We start from the raw sequence: 10,645 nt of genomic DNA, 5'->3' as shown, positions 1-10,645 counted from the left end.
GGGTTCATGAAGAAAGTCTCAGTATAACCCATTACTGTGGAAACGAAATAGGATACCACCTCTCTCCAGTGAGAGTGACTATTAGCAAATAGAGGACCAGGGAATGGTTATGACCTGAAAGCCAAAGGATAGACTATCTGAGGGGGAGGGGAGGAGAACAGCAGGGAACCAGGGGTCTACCTGGAACAGGAAAGCAGCAGGGAAAGGTATTGATAAGAGCAATGTGTAGCAGAGGGACGATACACTATTGGGAGAATGTTAATCAGTACAGGCCTGATGGAGAACAGGGCAGAACCTTCTTAAAAGAGTAAAAGAGTTCCTATATAATCTAGTAGTCCCATTATCTGACATCTACCCAAAGGAAACAAAACAACGTGAAGGAGACATCTGCCTGCATTCCCAGGCTCCTTGTACCACTAGCCACCACGGCCCCAGAACTGGAGTTAGGGTAAGCATTCATGCATTATCTGATGAACAGATAGAAATAATGGGATGCTACTCAACCAGAAAATGAACCTGATGCCATCATTTCCAACCACACGGAAGGAACTGAAGATTGTGAAGTTAACTGAAATAAACCACACAGAGAACAAAAGGAAATATGTATTCTCAATCATACGTTGACTACTAAAAAGCAGATGTCATAGGAGTTGAGAGTAGAATGGTAGCCAACTGAGACCAGGGAAAGCAGCCGGTAAAGCATTTGGTGAACAGGTACTGAGCTGTTGGCAGAGGAGGCAGCTTCTGACGAGCTATGGAACAGCGTGGTGCCATATGTGTTTATGTGATGTGTGTTTATTTTGAAAATATAGATGGAAAGATTTTGAATGTTTTCATAAAGAAATGACAGATGTTTGAGGTGATCTTAATGATTAATATTTAAAAGCATAAAATGAATACCTGTATCAAGCACAGTACCCCATAAATATGATTCCCAATGTAATTATAATTATAGTCTATTATGTATGTATTATAAAAATAAGCTTAATTTTAAAAATACTCAATAAAAATAAAGACATATCAAAAGTATGTCTCTATCACCATAATTTTTAGTGACAAATACAGCATCCTTAAATTTATTCATGCAAGCAAATCAACTCTCTAAGCAGAAGAATCTAATTAAGCAGAGGTAACCATCATTGAGATAGATCAAACAGCTACACACAAGAGTGCGGTTGATTTTCTAATCATTCCGTCTTCTGGAATAACACTGGTTTCATGTGTTTAAAAGCAGAGAAGAGTCTGGTTTTGTTTTTATTTTTGACACAGGGTCTCACTGTGTATCCTTGGCTGGCCAGAAACTCAAAGACTTTGGCCTGTTTCTGCCTCCCCATGTGCTGAGATTAAAACTATATGCAATCTCTTCTCATTTGAAGCACCTCAAAGTTTAGACATTTACCATGGCATGATTTTGTGCTCCTGAGTCTGTGGGGATTTTGCCTTGGGCTGGAGTCCACTGGACAGTTGTGCACATCCAGCCAGACTTAGTTGGGTTTGGCTGGGTTTGGCTGGGCATGAGCTTGCTCTCAGATTCTAGAATGCTGAATTCCAACAGAAACTTTGCAGGGGCACCAAGGTTTGTCCCTGCACAGGCTCTGCCCCTATAAAAACTAGAACTGTTCCCATGGAAACTTCTGTATGTGGAATAGAAGCTCACAACTCCTCTGGAGCCTAGGCTTACCATAACACAACATCATAGCTTTCTATTGGTCAAAGTCAGTCAGAAGGTAGAAACATTCATTACATTCTTGATACTCTGGAAGTACTGAAAGAATTGTGTTGGTTTGCTTTCCAAACTACTACAAAGGACCTCTTAGCATATGTAAAACACCAGCCAGTAAGATAACTCCATCTGGAAAGACACTTGTCTCACTGACAACCTGATTTGATGCAGAAACCCATGGAATGTGGAATGAGAAAACTCACTCACACACCAAAGTTGTCCTCTGATTCTATGCATGTACCATAGCATATATGTTTTCCTAATATACATATAATATACATCATTGTCATCGCCATCAATAATTTAAAATAATTTTAAAAAGTATCCAAAAGGTTGTGAGTCCCATGAGGATTTACATGTGTATTCCTCAGTTCTAGAGTCTCAACAAATTAAATACTGAAGTGCAAACTGTAGCACATGGACAAAATCAGACCTGTTGCTTCATAGTTGTTCTTCTTTAAATAAAGCTTTCTGTACTCTTGCTAAAATAGCCTAGTTTAATACTGGCATTGGATGACCCACAGAGGCTTAACCTATCTGGAAATTTTGCTATATAAGACCAGCCTGTAATATTATGATCTTATATGTGTCTTGTTTATGACCACACTGAAGCCAAGTATCAAGTTATATTTCTTTAATTGTCTAAACCAATGAATGAAGATGAAATTGGATGAACGTGGAGATGATGAATCTGTTTGTGTCTAGAAAAATAAGATGTTAATATAGTGAGCTGTATGCATGATTCTAAATTGTTCAGTAGTTTGGAAAGAGACAGGTGAAAGAGTAAAAGAGTAATTCTTCTTATATTGAGGAGAAGCAAATGAAGTCCCCACCCCTAGGTGTTCTTAGCTACCTGGACCCTCTGGGTGGTGTTAGCCATTCCAAAACAGCAAGGTAGCTTTATTTCTTACACTAACGTTGCCACCAAATGTTACTGTGTGATGTGTCTGATTTTATGCAAAACACATAACAAAATCACAATTGTGCATCAACATATACGGAGAAAACATTCCGCAAATTTTGTACATGATTTTTGAAAAGAAATCGCCAACAGCCAAGCAGAGAATAATATTCTCTGTTGAAGAACTGCATCCATGGATACCTGTAGCAATCAGGATAATTAATCCTGAAAAGTGAGAGACTTTCTCATGAATGTCAGAGCCCATCCTCTCCCTTCTATAAACATTGGCCTGCAGGATCTGGCCAGGACATTAAGCAAGAGCCATAAACAAAAGCACTTAGATTGGACAGCGAGAGGTCAAAGTACTTCTACTTACAGATGGCATTGCCTAATATAGAGAAAAATTCTAAACACTTCATGAGAAGTGTATTAATGCCAATGAATACAGTCAACAAAGTAGCAGAAGTTAAGATTCGTGCCCCAAATCAGTGGCTTTTCTGCACTCTTTACATCAAAAAATCATAAGATGAAAGCAGGTAAGTAATCACATTTATAATAGTATCAAACAGAATGCTGAGGTCAGGGGGCAGCCTCAGCTGTTCGTCTTTCTTCTTCTTGGTTCTTCTTGAGGCAGTGAAGGGGAAAGAGTCTTGTCAGGGGTGAGACTTGGTTTTAGGAGATATTTACAGTTACTGTATAATTACAAATCATTTACCTATCTTAAGTCTAAGTCACTTTGTTTCAGTAGCTAACCTGCCTCCTGAGTTCCTCTGAGGAACTGTTTAGCACCCCATCATAAAACCTCAGGGTATTGCTGCTTTAAAGTAGCCTTTGTTCTAGCTCAGCAGGAACTGAGTAGCTCTAACTCCCGGCTTACTAGTTGAAGTCCCATGAAAGAAAGGGACACCTTGAAAAGTGGTTTTAGCCTTTCTTTCTAAATTTTAAAAAGTTTCCTATGAACGTTCTCTATGAAAAAGGGGGATAGGGGCTCCAAGAAAAAAAGGAGATAAGGGCTGTCTTTTTCCTTTGTCCTCAGCACTTATACGTCTTTCAGAATACATGATAAAAATTATGTCACAAATTTCAATATCCCAGAATGTCATTTATCCCAAAGTGCTTATAAGGCATGAAGAACCCAAGTGTCTGACCTAGAAAAAACTCTGTGACATCAGTTTTTGCCTCAGAAAAAATAGACAAGAAAAAAAATCAAATCGAAAGGAGGTCAGAAGGGGGACCACAGACAAAGCCTAAAAGTTGGCAGAGCTGAAGAGATATATAAGAGGAATTAACTGAAATCCAAGTCTGCTTCTTTGAGAAGATCAATATACTGATAATCTCCTACCTGACCAATCACAGGCTAGCAATTAGTAGAATGATAATAGACTCTTATTTGTGTCTTTTCTCATTTTCTTGTCCATTCTTACCAATTGCCAGGTAATAAGATGCATTGGGGTGTTTGTTTGTTTGTTTGTTTGTTTGTTTTTGTTTTTTTAAATATCAGAAAGTTGTGATAATTCAGAATGAAGTCAATTTGTAGGTTCTGGTGATTCAATAGGAATTGGGATGTAAAGTTCTCAAGTGAGTATAACTAGGTATCCCAGACCAATTCTTGGGCTTTCTGCCCTCAGGGACATTAGTGCAAAGCAACATCAACAACAAATGCAACATCAATTGCTCACTAGCTCAGATATGGAATCAGCATGGTTGCCCATTAGCAAATGAGTGGATAACACAAATGTGGCATCTATATGCTGTGGAATACGATTCTACTTTGAAGAATGAAATTGCATCACTTATAGAAACATGTTTATATTCAGTGGGTTTTGTGCTATGTGAAATAGACCAGACAAAAAGAGACAAAAGCCACGTATTCTCTCTCATACATGGAAGTTAAAGATGAAAGTCAATCTGAAAACAGATTAATGGTTCCAAGAGACTCAGATGGGAGTGTAAATAGAGGGAGAGTAGGTTTGATCAGTGCCATTTAATGATTCGTGGGTCACTCTGAGTGCCAACAAAATGCACAATTCGTATATGTTACTGAAAGCTAAAAATAAAATATATTAACTTAGATTTAACTTTATTTAAGATTATATAGTCTGGCCCAATGAGGTTATTCAAGTAAGCAACAACTGTTTAACATTCAAAATTCAATCATGGTGGAATTATTACTGGTTTGATACCCATGCACACACCAACAGTACTGGACTCAGTGATTTAAAAGAATAAAAGAGTACATGTAATTGGTCTGGGGGAGGGAGGGAAAGCTTGGGAAGGGAGGAAGAGAGAGCAGGGAGGGCATTGGGATCGAAAAGATCGAAAATGAAAAAATAACACTCTTAGTCAACCTGATAATTTATATGGAAAATTCCACTGTATCTACAAAAATGTCCTGAGAATTAATGAGTGGGCTTAGCACAGCTGCAGGATACATAATCAATATTTTTAAAATCAATTGTGTTTCTTTCTACTAGCAAAAAGCAATAAAATAGTGTATTGAGCACAGTGTGATGGCTATAGTTAATAATAATAGATTGTGCCATAGTTAATAATAATAATTTATTTCAGAACTGCTAAAATAGTAGATCTTAAATGTCCTCACCACAAATATAGGTAGGTGAGGAAACAGACATGTTAAAGCTTAGCTTAAACTTCCTACAATGTCTACACATACTAAACACCACATTGTCCCTCATAAATACATACAATAAGTATTTGTTAGTTACAAATTTAAAAGTGTAATTTAAAATAGCATCATTAGATTTTCTACTTCCAAGAAGATAAACACCTGGCTTCCCCTATATTCCTCTTGCTAAGAACCACAAAAATGTTGGCCCTTATCTAACCACCCCCCAATTATTCACAGGGCTTTCGTACTCCAGTCCCCTGTTAGACACAGTCATCTACACACACTTTCTATATGTTTTTGCATGTGTGTGGACATATGTGTACACAGGTATGTGCAGGTGCAACCACCTGTACAAGCCAGAGGCTCAAATCAGAAATCTTCCTCTCTCATCTTCCACCTTTTAATTGCATTTTTCATTTTTTTTAAAAAAGTTTCTACTGTGATTTTCAACTTCATTTCATTTTCTTATTTTCACCAGTTCTTTGAGAATGCAGTAGAATACATTTTGATCAGAAGCTACACCCTTAAAAAACTGACACTTGGTCTCCCAGCAGCTATCAATGGCCAGTAGCTACTCAGCTAGGGGTGGGATCTTGTGCCTAATTCCCATATTCATGCTGGGGTTTTGTCTGGCTTAAGCTTAAAGAATAGCATTGAGATTTCATCTTGTACCAGTCATAATGGTGAAGAGGAGGAGGAAGAAGAAGAAGAAGAAGAGGAGGAGGAGGAGGAAGAGGAGGAGGAGGAGGAGGAGGAGGGAGAGAAGGAGAAAGTGAAAGAGGAAGAAAAGGAAAAAGACGAGGAGGGGGAAGAGGAGGAGGAGGACATCGTTGATGACAACAAAGATGAAGAGGAAAGTGACAAAGATGACTAAATGCCTGGTCATGGAGAAACAGGAACACTTTCGGTGCTGCTGGGAGTGAAAACTGGTACAATCACTATGAAAATCAGTATAAAGCTCCTCAAAAATCTAGAACTAGATCGACTGTGTTATATAGCTATGCCGCTCCTAGGCTTATAGCTTATATTAGGACCAATATCTGCTTGTCCATGTACATTGCTGCTCTAGCCACAATAGCCAGGAAAGTAAACATGTCCATCAACTGATGAATGAACAATAAAAATATAGTCCTCACATACAATAAAGAATTATTTGGTTGTTTTTTTTTAAAAAAAATGAAATTTATAGGGAAATGTTTACAGCTGGAAACAATCGCTCCGATGTGGTAGCACAGACTTGGAAAGACAAATGTCACTTGTTTTCTCTTATTTGTGAGAGCTGGTGTTGAATCTGCCTATATCTGTGTTCCAATCATTTTAGTTTTTTCAGTCAGGGTCTTAGGTAGCATGGACTGGACTTGACTGTCTAGCTGAGCCTGACCTAGAATTCCTGGTTTGCTTGTCTTATTCTCAGTGCTGGGATTACACCGTGCACTTCTTCTACTGAACTTGAAACTTAACTGATTGTCTAGACTAGTTAGCCAGTGAGCCGCTGAGACAGCCACCTGTCTCTACTGCCCAGTGACACTCACACTGCTTTATATAGATGCTAGGAATATGAACTCTAAGTTCTCATGCTTGCAAAGCAAGCACTTTTCCCTCCGAGCCATTTCCCCAGTCTCCTCCCATGTACTTTAAATCACCTACATAGGATATCTAATTCAAGGAGCATATAATGAAATAGTTGCACTGTATTTTTAGAGACTAACAAGTAATATGTACCCAGTGAACACCAATGCACTATTTTATTATCTATCTGAAATTGGTTGATTCCACAGATCCAGGATCCATGCACACAGAGGGTTGAGTTTTATAATCCAAACACAGAAAGACTGAGAGGTGAGAAGAAGCTGGGGTGCGTGGAGCCTGAGAAGTGGCATCAGTGAGCCCTTGGGTTTTTTTTTTTTCTAGCTCTGTTTACCCCAGCTGTTGAAATTGACACTGATGTTATCATCAGCTGTCTTCTTCAAGCACACTCTACCTTATAAACTGAGGTAGGTTCTCCTACTTGAACCTCAAACTTACTAATGCACTCCACCCCCAGTCGCTGACCCCAGAACACTGGAATGACAGAAAATCCCCACACTTGGGTGGTAAGTGCTTTGTTCACTAAGTCCTCTTTCCAGCTCCCCCAACAAAAAAATTCTTAAAAGAATTTTTAAAAAGAAACATAAATGATCAATAGCCATTTAGAACAAGTGTTAAATGTTCTTAATCATTGGGGAAATGCAAAGTAGAACTACTCATCTCAGTCAGAAAGGCTAGAGTCAACAAAACAAAACACAATAAACGACTGAGAAGACATAACGAAAGAAGGACCCTTACCTACTATTGGTGGGGACATAAACTCGTACAACCACTAGGTGAATCAGAATTGTCATTGCTCAAAATTTTAAAAATAAAGCTACCACATGATCCAGCTATATCACTTCTGGGTGTGTATGACATGGTACATATTTACAATGGAAAATTTTTAGCCATAAAGAAAAATAAAAAATGGCATCTGCAAGAAAATAGAAAGAACTGAAAATTATTATTTTAAATGAAATATACCAGACACAGAAAAACAAACAAAACTCTTCATGTGTAGGAAACCCTGTATTTTAGTTTGTACATGTGGGTGCAGGCAGACTTAATAAAACAAGGAAAGAGATTGAGTTGGCTTATTTGTAATTAAGCACATGTTGGAAACAGCCTAGCCATCCACCAAAACTTTGGTGATAGACAAACTTTGTAGACAAACTTTGTATAGTCACACAATGAACTATAACTCAGAATAAGATAAATTAACTGTTGTTACACACAAAGATGTGGATGAATTTCAAATTAATTATGCCAAGTGAAAGAAACCAAACAAAAGTGGTCCATACTACATGCTTTCCATTTAAAAAATTTATGTGGACTGACAGAAAGCAGATGAGTCGTTGCCTAGGAATATGCTGATGGGGGAGGGGAAGGAGGGGACTCCTTGGGGAAGAGGGATGTGTTGGGCCTAATGGGTTTGTTCAGTATCTTCATTTCCTTTGTTCAACCTACAAATTGAACAGAAGAGTCTGAAACATTGATAAATTAAGTTGATTGCCTTCATTAGTAAGAACAAAACAAAAATAACCCAAAAGATTAATTTCCCCTCTTATCTGAATTTGCAAATAAAAGGCAGTTAAGTGGGCACATTTATTTGGAGTAAAGTGGAAGATTGTATCACGAAGCATAGTTGAAAAACTTTTCTCTGAAAGGAGCCACTCAGCAGTGTGGTTGTGTCTGCGTGGGCCTGCAGCTGGGTGTTGGAAGTCCACAAGTCAGGTTAAAGATGTGGGTTGAGGGCAGCAGGCAGCAGAGCCTAAATTCTCCAAATTCAGGAAAACTCATTAACACCTTTGTACAGAGTAAGCTGGGATGCATAATGTATCGTGAGCCTACATTCATTTTGATAAATGGTCTGATAACTTGGAATTAAAATAAATAATTCATTCTCTTCTCTCCCTCTGCCCATGGCTAGAGAGAAACATGGTAAGTTGACATCATGGTGCAATCGCCAGCAGACCCTTCTGAGGAAATTTGTTCTTCTAGGTAAGGAGAGGTGTTCCTATCAAATCACATGCTAACCACATACTGCAAATACTTGGGTAAAATCAGGTTTGTGAGGCAGCCCTGGCCTCGAGATGACAGTGGAAGAACACCATCATGGCTCATCAGACATTCCAAGTGCCTATACTTTCTGTAGATGTCGTTGGATAATCTGTGTTGGAACCTCTGCTATATTCTAGCTATTCTCCTCCTGATTCTACTTGCTGTCTTCCTTAGATGGAATTCAGTCTCGATGCATGAAATGAAGGACAATAACATTCCAAGCTATGTACTTTAAGTTCCATGAAGCAAAATCAAAGAGCATATTCAGGGTAAGCACAAGAGTATTCCTTGGTAGCTCTATCTCTGAAGCAGAGAACTTCTATTAAACCTTCCTACATGCTAAAACATTTTTTTAAAAAAACAACAAACAAACAACAAAAAAATACAGAGAAGGAAGCAGAACATTTGTTCTTCCATAGGGTCTCTAGAGTTGAACATCATGGTTGGCTTACTGGCACAGAACAGGGTTGAGGAAGAAGCTGCAACCATATATGAAGATTGGAAAGACAGGCACAGAGAAGGAGGATCTGAAAGCTGGAAGGGAATGAGGAAGAAGTGCAAATAGTGAATGGGGGTTGTTGGAGTAGTGGCTCATGGTTAAGAGAGCTGGCTGCTCTTCCAGAGGACCAGGATTCAGTTCCCACTACCAACATGGCTACTCATAGCTGTATAAGTCTCAGAGAATTTGACAGCCTCTACTGGCTTTCAGGGGATCTGCATGCTTGTGGTGCATGAACATACATGTAGGCAAAGCACCCTTGTATGTAATATATTATAATCATGTATTGGAAGCAGAGAATAGTAAAATCTCCTGTGCAAGTATCTGCCCTGTTGGAAACTTCAAGGAGACCCTGTTGCAGAGGAAGAAATGAGGTTACACTGTTAAGGTTTGGTCCTGCTGTCTACAGTAATGCTAAATGTGGGCCCCCCAAGACCTAGTGGTATTGAGAGAATCTGCATGTAGAACTGAATGATACTGTGTGACCTTGCCCCCAAGTTATTTCTGAGTGATAAATAAAGATGCCAACAGCCAATAACTAGGCAGTAGAGACAGAGGTGGGGTTTAGGATTCCTGGGTTTAGAGGTTGGGGAAAACCATGAAGTCGAAGGAGAAGGAGGAAGAAGAGGAGGAAGAGGAGGAAGAGGAGGAAGGAGAAGCCACCATGGGTTAGGTGAGTCATGAAAACATGGACCTGAGAGCTGGACTATTAGAGTTAAGATCACCCCAGATGAAACATAGTAAGTAACAACTCGGAGTTATCAATAGGAAAGTAGATTCTAATAGCACAGGCTTGTTGTAAATATAAAGGTCGTGTGTGTCTTTTATATGAGAACTAAATGACAAAAGGTGGGATGGAAACCCCATATTGGGATTAAACATTTCTACAACACTACACAACAAATTAGACCAGATCACCAAGGTCCCAGACCTTATTCTAAACAAAAGAAAGTCAATGAGAAGGTCTGAGCAGGGGAGGCTTGAAGACATACTTTTTAATTTGTGATCAGACACACCAAAACAGGGACTGGGTATGGTTCACTGGATGAAATGTTTGCCAGGCATTCACATCAGAGTAGGTGTGGTTGCTCAGGTTTATAATCTCAGCACTGGCATGGTAGAGACAGTCAGATCCCTGGAGCTTGCCAAATCAAGGTTCAGTGAAAGACTCTGTCTCAAATAAGGTAGAGAGCTACTAAAAAAAGACATGTGGTACCAACCTCTGGTATATATTCATACACAGAGAAAGAGAGAGAGAGAGAG

The sequence above is a fragment of the Grammomys surdaster genome, unplaced genomic scaffold, assembly GCF_004785775.1.
Source record: "Grammomys surdaster isolate TR1022 unplaced genomic scaffold, NIH_TR_1.0 224, whole genome shotgun sequence".
NCBI classification, from domain to species: Eukaryota; Metazoa; Chordata; class Mammalia; order Rodentia; family Muridae; genus Grammomys; species Grammomys surdaster.
Note: the sequence above shows the minus strand (reverse complement) of the source record.